This window comes from Molossus molossus, unplaced genomic scaffold, assembly GCF_014108415.1.
Source record: "Molossus molossus isolate mMolMol1 unplaced genomic scaffold, mMolMol1.p scaffold_m16_p_12, whole genome shotgun sequence".
Lineage (NCBI taxonomy): Eukaryota > Metazoa > Chordata > Mammalia > Chiroptera > Molossidae > Molossus > Molossus molossus.
The window spans coordinates 73,935,978-73,950,238 of record NW_023425347.1 but is presented as its reverse complement, the minus strand read 5'-3'; positions in this window follow the sequence as shown (position 1 = coordinate 73,950,238).

Genomic DNA, 14,261 nt, shown 5'->3' with positions numbered 1-14,261 from the left:
CCTGCCAATAATATCATTTTGTGTGATGTTCTTTTAACTAAATGATATCATACCAACTATATTGTTCTACAACTTTGTCTTGTCACCCAAGAATAAATCCTAGAGGTCATTCTCATAGAAATCAATCTTTTCTTTTAAATTCTGCATAGCTAATCCACTTCTGATAGACCCTAGACCTTCACATTGTTGCTAATTTTCCTATGATGAGCAACGCTGCAATGAACGCAGCATCTTTGTACAAGTGTGTTGTTTACATGGATAGATGCTTCACTGTGGTAAATGCCTAGGTCATGGTACCCACATATTTTAAATTTCAGTCGATGCTGCCAATTTGCCCTCCGAAGTGTCTGTACCGATTTATATTCCTACCAGCAGTCTCTGTGAAAATTATCCATCTCAACTTTGTGAAATTTTTTTCATATCCTTTCTAACACTTAATATTAACAATCTTGTAAATTCTTAACAATCTGAGGGGTAAAACTTTTACTTTAAATTAAAATTTCCTGATTCCTAAGAAAGTTGATCAAATGTATATTTTAATGTGTATATTAGTCATTTGTGTTGTCCCATTTTTTTATTACTTTTTTTTTATCTTCACCTGAGGATATTTTTCCATTTACTTTCAGATAGAGTGGGAGGGAGGGAGAGAGAGAGAGAGAAACATCAACGTGAGAGAGACACATGGATTGACTGCCTTCCACACGACCAGGACAAGGGCCGGGGACGAACCACAACCCAGGTACGAGCCCTTGACCAGGATCCAACCGAGACTCATTGGTCCGCGGGCCGATGCTCTAACCTCTGAGCTAAACCGGCCAGAGCTATGTTGTCCCATTTGTAAATTGTTTGTTGGTATTCTATTCCCTTTCCTTTTTGTAATTAATTATAGGAGTTCTTTACACATTATGAATCTTAATTCTCTGATACATATACTACAAATATTTTCTCAGTCTGTTACCTGCCTTTAGCTTTCTTTATGTTATCTACTGTTTTCCAGATGTTTTTAATACTGATACAGTCAAATGTATCACTTTCCTTTTAAGCTTTTTTAAAATTTTTAATCTTTTACAACAAGATTTTTTTTTTTTACTCCTAAGGTCATAAACATTTTTCTATAGTTTTTTCTAATATCCTCATAGCATTTTTTTATGTTTAGGTTTTTATTTAATCAGATGTGTATTTTTTTAGTGGTACTGGTAGGAATACAACTTGACTCTTTCCCTAAAGATTTCCATAGTCTCCAACGTCAGTATTTGGAAATCAGCTTTCTTGAGAGGCCATACAATCCACCCATTTAAAATGTACAATTCAATGGTTTTTAGAATATTCACAGAGTAGTACAAGCATCACCACAATAAATTTTGGAACATTTTCATCACCCCCAAAAGAAACCTCATACCCTTTTAACTCCAACTCTTCCCCCAGCCCTAGACAATCATTAATCTTTCTGACTCTGTAGATTTGCCTATTCTGGACATTTCAAATACGTGGAGTCATATAACATGTGGTCCTTTGTGACCGGCTTCTTTCACTTGCACAACATTTCAAGGAATTTACATGTTGTAGCATTTATCAGTATTTCTCTTCTTTTTATTAGATACCACATTTTACTTATCCATGCAGCAGTTGATGGACATTGGGCTGTTTCCATTTGGAGTGATCATGAATAACGCTGCAGTGAGCATGGTGGCCCCAGGCAATCACTAATCTGGTTCTTGTCACTGTAGGTTAGTATTTCTTTCTCTAGAATTTCATACATGTGAAATCATATACTATGTATTCTTTTGTGTCTGGCTTTTTTTCACAGAGCATATTGATTTTATGGTTCATCCATGTTATTGTACATATCAGTAGTTCACTTTTTTTATGGCTAAATAACATTCCATTGTGTAGATACATCCCCCAAATTTTAAATTTTGATGAATTCAATTTACCAATTTTTTAAAAATGTTATGCTTTTTGGCTCTTACTCACAATGTGCCTTTAAATTTTATTCATTGAGGAAGCTTGAACCTCTGCTTTTGATGAACCTCAGGCTTTCACATGACTCTTAGATAAAGAGTCCAATGGTCATAATAAATGACAATCTCAATTCAGGCATCAGAATGCCCAATTCTGCACAGAATCAAAATATCAAACTTTACTTAAAGTGAAAACTCTTTCCCTCCTCTAACTTGGACCTTGCACATGAACACTATGGTAGGAATAGAGGGGAGGTAGGGCCATGGCCAAACTGTTTCCCCCCCGAGGGTACCTCCTCTTCCAGCCGACTCTCTCAGGTTTGGGAGAAAAACAGTCTTGTTAAATACTTTTCAGTTCCCTGGGATTGGCAGATCCTGAAAGCTGGCTGTTTTTCTCTTGAGTTGTTTGTGGGCAGAAGCCCCCAGAAGGAACATTCTTTCATACCTGACATAATGCAGGTGATATAATTTGCCTCTCACTGGCTGTTCCCAGCTTAGCTTTTGTTTTTTGTTGGTCCGCTCAATACTGGGTGTTTCCATTGGAGTCCCGTGGCTCTACCAAGCAATTCTCTTGAGCAAGATATAAAAGGGTTTAAGCCTGCCCTCTTTCCAAAGAAACCATCCACCCTGACTGACTCCTGGAGGTCAGGCCACTTGACATAGTCACCTCACCTTCCCCGTTGTGGTTGGAGGAGCTAGCCCAGCCCATCTCTGCCTTTTACATGTTCCAGGCATAAGTCAGACACGGCCCACCACCTGGAGGAGCTACATAGCAAGGTCTCCAAGTGGATCCATTGCAAAGGCTCCCTCCTGACTTGAAGAGAACGGGAAAGCTTCTCCCAACCCACAGCACAGCTCTCTGTAGAAAAACCATCATAAAGTGTTACACCAACCGTCTTTATGCTCCTGAGGGTGAGGTTGAGAATTGTGAAATCAATTTTTTTTCTTTATTGCATTTTAGAAAGAGAGGAAGAGAGAGAGAGAGGGAGAGGGAGATAGAAACATTGATGAGAGAGAACATCAACTGGCTGCCTCCTGCATGTCCCCCACTGGGATTTGGCCCACAACCTGCGCATGTGCCCTGACTGGGAATCGAACCACTGACCTCTTGGTGCACAGGTCAATGCTCAACCACTGAGCCACACGGACTGGATTGAAACCAATTTTTTATTATCTCCTTGGAAACTTCTACAAGATGGTCTGCTGACAACTTTGTCATCTGGTATCTGCTGCCTTAGGGTTTCTGGCTGAAACTTCCAATTTAAAATCCTATCAGACTTGCACTTGTGGGCTAAACACTACTTGGATGTGTTATATTATTCTTTTACTATCCTAATGGATTAAATTTGCTAATGTTTTAGTTAAGAGTATAGAATCTATGTTCTATAAATGAAATAGACCTATACTTGTACTTTTTTGGTACTGACCTTCTAAGTGTCATGTAGCAGGATAGAAATTTACCTCCTGAAACTCAGATGTGCAACAGAATATAATGTTCATTGTTTTCTACAGCTAATCCTATCTTAGACTCAAACCCCTATTTCTGTTCATAGCATGGGGAAATTCTATCCGTGTTTATGTCTCTGAGTTTAAATTGAATTTAGTCAGTTGAGAATTTACACTCCCTGCTGGCTTTGTTGCCCCCTCATAGCAGCAGGGGTGGAACCCCATGCTGTCCTGTGGCTTTCCCTGATCCCACTGTTGAAGCCCCTGAGGGTAAGCTGGTTCCACTTTGTCTTTATCAGTATCATTCTGATGACAGCTACTAAGAGTGGTCATTGCTGCCTTTTGTACTTGCCTCATGCCAACTTCAGGCAAGGAAATAACCTCTATTGTCAAGAAGAAAAAATGCACCAGGAGGTATTTTTCTAAACATTTTAACTAGCTTCCTCACATTTAAATCCAAGATTTTTTTTTTTTTTTTTTATCCTCACCCGAGGATATTTTTCCATTTTTTGTTCAGATAGAGCGGGAGGGAGAGAGAGGAAGAGACAGAGAGAGAAACATCGATGTGAAGGGACACATCGAGTGGCTGCCACCCGCACGACCAACCAGGGCCGGGGACTAACTGCAACCGAGGTACATGCCCTTAGCGGGAACTGAACCCGGGTCTCTCTGTACGACAGGCCGACGCTCCAACCGCTGAGCCAAACCGGCCAGGGCTAAATCCAAGATTTTATTGTGCGTATGCTTTTGTTGCTAAATCAAGGATCCAGTCGCACATAACAGGTGGGGAGCCCGCTGCCTCTTTCCTTCAAGTGTTTTCATCAGCTTCGCAGAATCCTCTCATGAAACCCGTGTTAATAACTATGACAAATAATAGCTATAACCCAGGTGCCTTACTTACAACCACTCAGTGGAGTACGTAATTCCACTGCCATTTTACAGAAAAATAAACTGAAGCACAGACAGGTGGGGGTACTAGTTAGGGTGCAAGCTAAGTTGCAGTGACACAGCGATACCAAAATACAGTGGCTTGAACAAGGTGGAGGTTTATTTTTCTCTCACAAAACAAAGAGGCCGATGGAAAGTCCAGGGTGGCAGAGGGCTCTGCTTCACTCAGTTACTGAGGGATCCAGCACCTTCGGTGTTGTTAGTCCACCATCGTCTAGTGCTGTGCTTCTCAACCTTCCTAATGCCGCGACCCTTTAATACAGTTCCTCATGTTGTGGTGACCCCCAACCATAAAATTATTTTTGTTGCTACTTTATAACTGTAATTTTTCTACTGTTATGTCTTAGGCGACCCCTGTGAAAGGGGGGTTTGACCCCCAAAGGGGTCACGACCCACAGGTTGAGAACCGCTGGTCTAGCGTGTTGTGCTCATCTATTTGGGGAAAGCCAGCTCACCACTACACACACAGGCCCCGGCTTGTGGGAAGGAGGATGAGAGAGAGGATGAAGGACAGGCATTTCGTTTTTAAAGGAAATTATACACACATTTTAACTCACATCCCATTGTCCAGAAAGACCATAGTCACATCGCCACAGATAACTACAGAAGAATGTAGCTCCTCCTCAGCGGTCAGCTGCCCTGGTAAAACTCGTGGTGGGCAGGTATGGTGGTGGTTCTATCACTAAAAGAAGAAGGAAATCATAGATCATATGGAGACTGTTTAGGCATCTCTGGCACAGATTCCCATGTGATCCTCTCCTTTCAGATTCTAAGCAGTGTGTCCATGTGAAAAACTACACTTCTCTTTTCCTTTGCAGACAGAAGCAGAAGTCCCTGGGTGGGGCTCCCTGCAAAGCTTTGGTTGCCCTTCTTTCCTTCTTCTCCCATGCTGCTTGGAAACCAGATTAGGTGGCTAGAACTTCAAAAGCCTTATTGGACCACGCGTGACCTAGAACATGGAAGTCACGCGCTAAAGATGGTAGGGCATGTCTGGCCAGTGTGGCTCAGTGGTTGAGCGTTGACCCATGCACCAAGAGATTGCTGGTTCGATTCCTGGTCAGGGCACATGCCCAGGTTGTGGGCCTGATCCCCAGTGGGGGCATGCAGGAGGTGGCCAGTCGATGTTCTTTCTCATCAATGTTTCTACCTCTCTCTCCCTCTCACTTCCTCTCTCTCTAAAGAATCAATAGAGGGGAAAAAAAAAGTGTTTTAAAAACTAAATAAAATAAAGATGGTGGGGCATGCAGAAAGGAAGAGCCTAGAAATGTAATGATCAAGGGGCCACCACACCAGTCCTGACCTTCCACCTTTATTTTGAGGGACAAATAAGCCTCTTTTATATTTAAGTTGATTTAATTACAATCTTCTACGAACAACCAAATGTAATTCCTGACTAGTTCAAATTATTCAGTGAAGCAACGTATTCCAAGTCACGCAGCTAGTAAGGTGTTCATACTCAGATTTACCTAGCTCCAAAGTCCATACATATTCTTGCCCCTCCTGGATTAAATTAGTCTTTTTCAAGACAGAAATGGTACCCTTTTGTAAAAACTCTCTAAAACAATGAAGAAATAATAGCTGGCTCCACCATATTTAAGGGAAGATATTTATCCTTTACATCTAGAGTTCAATATGTGATAAAGCATATTGGCTAGCAAAATATTTCTCTATTGAATAGATGCAACATGAATTATAGAAAAGCACTATGACCTATTGGATTAGGCATGACCTATTTATTTTCATCTCTGACTTTTTCTATTTCTATTAATGGACATCCTGTTTGTTCCTTTTGTTGTCAGCTAGCATGTGTTGAAGGTACCACTGCTAAGGAAAATTAATGGGGAACATTTCTGAAAGTTATAACATTCTATTCATTACTATAAATATTTTTCCATTTGAAAAAAATCCACAATTATTTAACTTGAAGGCTAATACATTAGGTCCATCTTATGAGACACATAGTCGAAGATTCTCTGACCTCCATGACTGACTGATGGGGCCTTATACTATCAGGCTGGAGAAGACGTGGAAGACAAGGAATAGGCTTTGAGTCATCCTGACCCTGTGAGCCTGGATAAAGGCTTAGCCGTTCACATTTAGAGATCATTTTAGAGAAGCACATCAAACACATGGACTATTTAACCCACATGTTCTAAATTGCTACTGCGGAAAATATCACTAGAACGAGTGAGGGAAACTGAGCTACTTTTGGGGGTAAAATACAAAAAAGTGACATAGTTGTTTAGAAGGGCTTATTAAATGATATTGTTATTATGATCTCCTTTTGGGAAAAGGAGAAACAATTGTCTGAAGCTGTTGAAAATGTTTAGATTTAGAACATCCTGTATGGTATAAAGAAAATGGGTAAAACTGCAGTTTATCAGCAAATGACACTTGTTGGTTTTTGGCTTTGGTGGCGGAGAGAATAATAACCCTCCAAGGATGTGCATGTTCTAATCTCCATAACTTGTGAATATGTTACCTTACATACCAAAAGGGACTTTGCAGATGAGGTTAAATAAAAGGTTTTAAAACAGGGATATCATTCTGGATAACCCAGGTGGGCCCAAGGTAACAACAAGGGGCCTTAAAAGATGGAAGAGGGAGGTGAGAGGGAGCGAGAGAAGACGGGACCATGAAAGCAGAAGTTGGTGAGATGCCATTGCTGGTAGGGGCCACGAGCCAAGGAGTGCGGGTGGCCATTAGAAGTTGAACTAGGCAAGGAACTGATTCTCCCTAGAGCTTTCGGAAGGAACACAGCCCTGCCAACATTTGATTTTAGCCCTAGAAGAGCCATTTTCAGACCTTGAGAACTATAAAATAAACTTGTGCTGTTTTAGGTTTATGGTAATTTGCGACAGCTGCAAGAAGACATTGTGTACGTCACCACCACAACAGGAAACAAATCTAGGTTTCAAACTTTTGGGAGGTTAAGCAAGGTAAAATAGTTGAATTAGTAAGATGTGGAGTCCCACCCATTCTACTCCCACCTCCCTCACCAGTTTCTAGAGTTTTAGATGCAAATATGGCTCTTTGTTGAAAGAGGTGATTCTAGGATTGAGTTGGGAAAGGTACGCAATGAGCCTGAAGCATCTTGTAGAGCCAAAAAGGAAGAGCTAAAATACAAAACAACACAATGAGACAATGATGGGGGAATGTCAAAGAGACGTAGGGACCAACCTAAAGGACACCTAATGGCCAAATTTGGAATAATTTAAGAAAGAAAATAATCACATCATTATTGGGTTATAACCCAAGTATAAAGTAAATATCCATGAGAATCCAGTGTGATTCTTGTCATCTGAATTCTGAGCACGTGGCCAAATGAAAAACTACATGTAAGTCACTGGATGATATCAATACAGTGATTGAGTAAAGAAGTAAACAGAGAGAAGAAAAACATCTCCTGTGCAAAAGAATTCCAAATTGTTTACGTAGAAGGTCTGCCCACAGGGAGGTGAAGTGCAGCTCACACAGTGACATCTTTCCAAAGTGTTCAGTACAGAAAGGGGGAAGGAGTAACTTCAGGGTGCAGAAACCTGAAACACGCCCTAAGCCAGGTGATCAATGTCAACATCAGCAGTAATAAGTCATATTAATAGTATGTACCCTTGATATGACATGGTAAAAAAAAAATGGCATTTTGCCTCTCTGGTCTTCCTCCCAAAAGGCCATAACCCCTATCTAATCACAAGAAAAACATCAGACAAATCCAGCTGAGGGCCATCCCATAATATACCTGGCCATTTTTTCTCAGAACTCTCAAAGTCACCAAAACAACTTAAGTCTGAGAAAGTGTCACAGCCACGAGGAGCCTAAGGAGACATGACAAGTATATGTAATGTGGTAATCCTGGAACAGAAAGGGGGCATTTGGCAAAAACTAAACAAATTTGAACAAGGTCTAGGCTGCAATTGATAATAATGGATCAACATTATTTCATTAATTATAATACAAGTGCTGTACTAGTGTGTGATGTTACTAGCAGGGGAAGCTGAATGTGGGGTATATGGAAACTCTCTGCAAAATATAATCTAAAACTGTTCTAAAATATGAAGTTTATTTAAAAAAGAATGAATTCTGGTGTCTGATGTAGTACCCATGGGGAGAATAGAGCAATGATAAGCAAGCCCTTAATTTTGTATCAGTTGGCCTGTTGAATCCCATGTTCTTGGATTCTCTATTCTTTGGTTTTTCCCTAGAACAAAACCCCCAGAGTCTCTGGACAAGAATGCAGCAGCTTCCAAGTAATTATTCATTACAAGTTATCATCACCACACCCTGTGCTAGCCCAGTTACCCCAAAGGAAGAATTGCAGTGTTGGAAGAAAGCAGACGAGCACACTATTTCTGTCTTTGTCCACTGCACCCATAAAGAACCGTTTTCTGCCTGGTATTAGGAATTTGTTTTGTCCCAAGGGGTGGGTTAGAAAGAGGGGAAATGTGCTGTTCCACTGTTGAAACTCTAGGCCTCCCTGTGAGTCTAGAAAAAGGTCTTTGTTAATGGGAGAAAATGGTTGGGTGGAACAATGCTTCCTCTCGATTTTCAATGTCCCTTCCATTTGGCAGGAGCAGTATTATTAGCATGATGCTGGGGAGAAGAGTAACTTATCTGATTGATTAGTTTGGAAGGAGAAACAGCCTGCACAGCAGACCCCCTTCCTATCTCCTTCCTTTGGGGAGTAGTGTGTCTGGCCACAGGTAGCAGGCTCTCTGCTCAGCTCCTTCATGTGTATTTTATAAATGTCCTTCCCTTATGGAAGAGCCCTACAGAAATTCAGTGATTTCTCTGACCAGGAGGTGAATTCATCTAACTCTGAGGTTCAGCATTAAGAAAACAGCTTGACTCTCACATCTAAGCCACATTCTCTATTGTAATGTAAATAAACATGTTATTTTGGCTTCCATCTACCAGCTCTTGTCTTGTTTATTAAGTGGTTCAGAATTTAGATAGAAAGGGAAGTGTCATTAATCACTCCCCAAAGGCCTAAGCTTTGGGGTAATACTTTCCAGGGAAGCCCAGGCCACTGAACTCAACTATAAGCAAATGATTGCAAACAATGCCTTGACTCCAGGAATTGTGTATTGGAACATAAGACCTGGTACGTAGACTGGGACTATTTCTTGAAATAGTTCAGAAAGATTTCCTAAGCATCTCATATGTCTTGTCTGCAATCTCTGGGGTTGTAAGGTATTGCCCAGACTTAGACCAAGCCTTATCTCCTATAAGCCAGGGTCCTCTCTTCTATTCTTATAGACAACTAAAGGGTCATTTGGAGCCTAAGCTGTGATATCAAATATCTTATGAACATAAACAATATCATAGATAAGTGAGGCCAGGAGATAGCCAGTAATCTTTGGGCCACATTTGATACATCCAGAATGGCTACAACAACATAACTCTTTATGCTAGTATTACCATTGATTTGTTATGTTATTCACAGCCTCTATAGGTACATAAAGCACTTGACTGTGTGAGTAGGTCTTTTTGGATATATTTTCCTAGAGATATAATAATAGACCATCCTCCACCCCTGAAAAAGGCAAGTCATGGAGAACATTTAGATGTATCTCAAATCTCACACCTAGATTGAAAGGAACATTTAGTGAACCCATGACTACATTGTTTCCCCACTGCCGTCTGTCACTGCCCCTGTGCCCAGCCATCACACACTTTCTTGGGAAATGAGTGCAGACTTTGTAGCTGCACCTCTGGTCTTGACCAGTTTGGGCTTGTTTCATCTTGGTAGTTGGCTCAGTTCAGCTAATTTGCTCTTGGCTCTTGTTGTTCGTCTATGAGTTTCTTGAATACCTAGTGACACTTCCAATGAGACTATGGGATTAAAGTATTTTAAAGCTACCCTTGGAAGCTATTTAAGTATTTTATTATTTATTATTTAATAGGTTATTTAATTAAGAATCCTTCAATTTACAAATATGGCTAAGGAGGTTTAAAATACTTTCTTGCCCTGGCCGGTTTGGCTCAACAGTTAGAGTGTTGGCCTGCGGTCCAGAGAGACCCGGGTTCAGTTCCCACTGGGGGCGCATACCTCGGTTGTGCTTTGTCCCTGGCCCTGGTTGGGTCATGCAGGAAGCAGCCACTCGATGTGTCCCTTTCGATGTTTCTCTCTCTCTCTCTCTCTCTTCCTCTCTCCCTCCCACTCTATCTGAACAAAAAATGGGAAAATGTCCTCAGGTGAGGATAAAAAAAAAATGTTTTTTTTAAAACAAACACTTTCTTAATGTCACATTGCTGGCTAGTTAGTAGTGCTAGCTGCACAGGACAAGAACCTGGGTCTTCTAGTTCAGTGTGTGTGTGTGTGTGTGTGTGTGTGTGTGTGTGTGTGTGTGTTTTCATACCCGACTGCTTCTTATATATTCTACCTAATGCCTGCTGTACTCAATACACTCTCTTTTACTGAACACGACTAAATTATCTGACGCTGTCAAATAACAACTGTTCCTCCGAACCTTTAGCTGGCTTCAGGATTAAAAAATAAATAAAATCTGAAGGCTTCAGCAAGACATGACAAACTAAATACCAAACACTGACAGTATGTTGTCAGCTTTCCAGGCAAGAAGGGACAAAGACAATTACTAATTTTTCCAAGTAATGGGTGTGACTCATCTAACTTTTGCTTTTCACCAAGGATTTAGTTCAGTAGGTGCAAGACTGTCGGCAGATCACTTTGAAAGTCGGTTACTCAAAGTCGTTTCACGCCCACTGTTGAAGTTATCTTTTCCTTACAGTTTTCTATTTCCTTTCATCTGAGCGCTGAGACCTAAACTCCAGTGGTTACAGCCATCTGCTTCACTATTCTCACGAAATTAGGTTCTTTGGATCCTTTTTCATGTATTTAGTAACCACCTTGGGACATGTCCCTTCCATACACCCCTTTTATCCTTGCCCTGTGCTTGCCTAGAACCCCATCCAAACTACTTCTATTGACGATCACACAAAAGGAGAACAAGAAAACGTCTCTGTGTGGCGGATTATGTAGCACTCCTATTCTTCAACTCCATGTCCTTCTGCAGAAAACAGGAATAAAATCAGAGGGCAGCAGTATGTGAGATAGATTGAGAAATGTGCACATGTGTTTGACCACCTTTGATTTCACCTAGTTACTACTCCAAAGGTCATACCTGGTGGCAACAGTGGCCACGTTCTCTACTATTCCGTTTGGAGGGCGTCCCCACTGGGATGAAACTGGGATTTGGATGTGGCTGGAGCACAGTAAAATGGAAGCTCTTTTGGTTTTCTGCTGCACTCTCTGTTTTGCCTGACCGTTGAGAAGCCTTCTAGAAAAAAAAAGAAAACAAAAACCTTAAATCATATCCACAATTCACATCTAGGTATGTCTGAGGAGCTGGGGGAGCAGAGGCAAAGGGAGGATCGACAGAGGAAATTGCAGGCAGGGCCCCAGATTCCTATGAGAGCAATCATCAGGAGGGAATGCACGCAGCAGACCAGCCACACCCGCGTCAGGGCTGGAGGGCTGACGAGCAGCAGAGCTGGGACCCACACCGTGGCTACTACCTAAAGTGGCCCAGACCTAGCTACTCCTCATTGGTGTCTTGCACATGTTCTAGGGAGGAGGGAGAGGGGCAGGTTAAGGCTGTGTGTAACACTAAAAGAACTCTTTTTGATACATCTGAGAGCCATTAGAATCCAACTGTGTGATGAAATGTGAACATGGGTTACTTGGGTATGGCAATGAGAACCACAAGATGGTTCTCATTGTTTTTCTTGACTTTTATTTTCTCTCTTGATGAAAAGTCTCTTGACTTTTATTTTCTCTCAATTTCAAAACAACAACAACAACAAACATGGAAACCAACAGGCTTTCCAAATTCCACAGCTGATTTCTGTGTGTTTTTGACAGCTCCGTCACATTTGTGATGGTTTTTCATTATTCTTTGCTCTGGCAGACTGGGAGGGCATATGAGGCTGTTATAGTTGGGGGGGTGCGCCCGTGGTCCCTGCTGCTCTCCCAGCATGTTTATGCTGGGGGCATCCCTCTGGTACAACGGCAAACAGCAGACAGAAAGCTGTTTTTACCCTTTTCACAGGAAACAGCAAGAGCTGTGCTGCTGCTGGCCCTTCGGGGACTTTCACCTGAAGTAGAAAAAGCCATCTCCTGGGGGCAGTCACAGCTCCTGGGGGCATGGCTTGGTGCCTTGTCCAAGTGGAACACGTGCTTCATCCTCCTGCAGAACACATGTGAACTAGCCATTTACCCATGTGTGCCCTCATGGAGTGCCCTTGTGTGCCGAACCACCTGCACACGTGCAGAATAGCACCACTGTGGGCACCGGTCCCTGTCAAAGAAGCTCATGGGCACGTCTCTGGATATACCCCTGAGAGGAGGTCCAGGAAAGAAAAGTGGCACAAGCATTGGCCTTAGCGGCAGAGTGGCCAGCAGGGGTCCAGATAAATGGTATCAGTGCCAGTGGCAGCCCAAGGGAACCACTGAGCAGGGATCCGCACAGAATGCAAGCGGTGGTCATAAAGTGTTGTCAACCTAAGAACATCCAAACCTGGAGAAAAATGTTATAGGAATTTGTTTGAGCTACATTTTTGAGGGTATGCCTGGAAGCAAGATCTCAACAGATTGAGAAAATGCTCCAGAGAGTGGGAGTTTTACAATTCTTTTTGTACACTTAGAATCAAAGGGGAAGACGTAAGGAGGATGACATGAAATTTAGATTAAGGCGTTGGGAAAAAACAAAGTGGGGGGGGGTGGATCTCTAGGATTTAATAAAAAGCAAAACAGAGATACATACTTCTTTACATTGGTGCATGTAGGATAGTTAACATTTAACGTTTGCAGTAAATAGAGATGGTATGCAGACAGTAAGATAACAATAAGGAGTTTCCTGGCCTCTTGCTGGTGGTCTCGCGCTCTGGTGCCGGTGTGGTTTTACCTTCAAGGGGTCTGGAAATGAAAATTACCCTGACATCTCAAAGGTAAGTTATCCTAGATGCATAAGAACAATAGGCAGAGCTTAATTAAAGATTGACCTTTGCTAAGGAAGCTATAGGCCTGGGATGGGACTACCTGCCATGACCTGCCAAGTTAGGAATTTACGATCCGACCATCCTGTGTGATTGCTTGCCGTCGCTGAGCTTGTCAGGCCTGCCAGGTAGCCCTGTGAGCGTGTTGGTCTACTGTGTGGGCCCTTTTTCATTCCCAGTGTGGAACATTAAGAATAGAAACAAGCAAAAGTATAAAGTGAAGCCTGGGCTGTTAAGTGGGAACATTTGAGATATTTACTGGGGACTCTCAGGCATTAGAAAGAAAAGTGTGGTGGATATTTCTAGCTCTGTCTGTCCAGACCCAGGCAAACTATGTGAGTCTAATGAAGCTGCTAATTAGACCACCCCATTCCACAGCCACAGAACCCGGCCTTCCAAGGAACCCCGCGGCTTTGGCCAGAATGTTTGGTTCTGGAGTAAGCCAATCAAAGTTCTTCCCGCAGATTTTTAAATTTAGAGATAGAAGAAGAGGCGCCTGGCTTTCCAGATAAAGAGCATTGAGAATGTGAATGGAAACTATCTTCCTGGCACATGGAGGAAGGTATCTCTTGTAGAAGATAATTCGATCAACACATAGAAAGAAGCAGAGCAAGAGGAATAGAAAGAGAGAGAAAGGAGGAGAGAAGGATTGAAAGAGTGAGAAAGATCGGTTTGTTGTAGTAACAAAATAGTCATGGGGATGTGAATACAGCACAGGGAATATAGTCAATAATACTGTAATAACCATGTATGGTGCCAGGTGGGTACTTGAAATATTGGGATCACTTTGTAAATTATATGATTATCTAACCACTATGCTGTACACCTGAAACTTATATAAAAGAACACAGAATGTCAACTATAATTTAAAAATTTTAAAAGACCAATTTG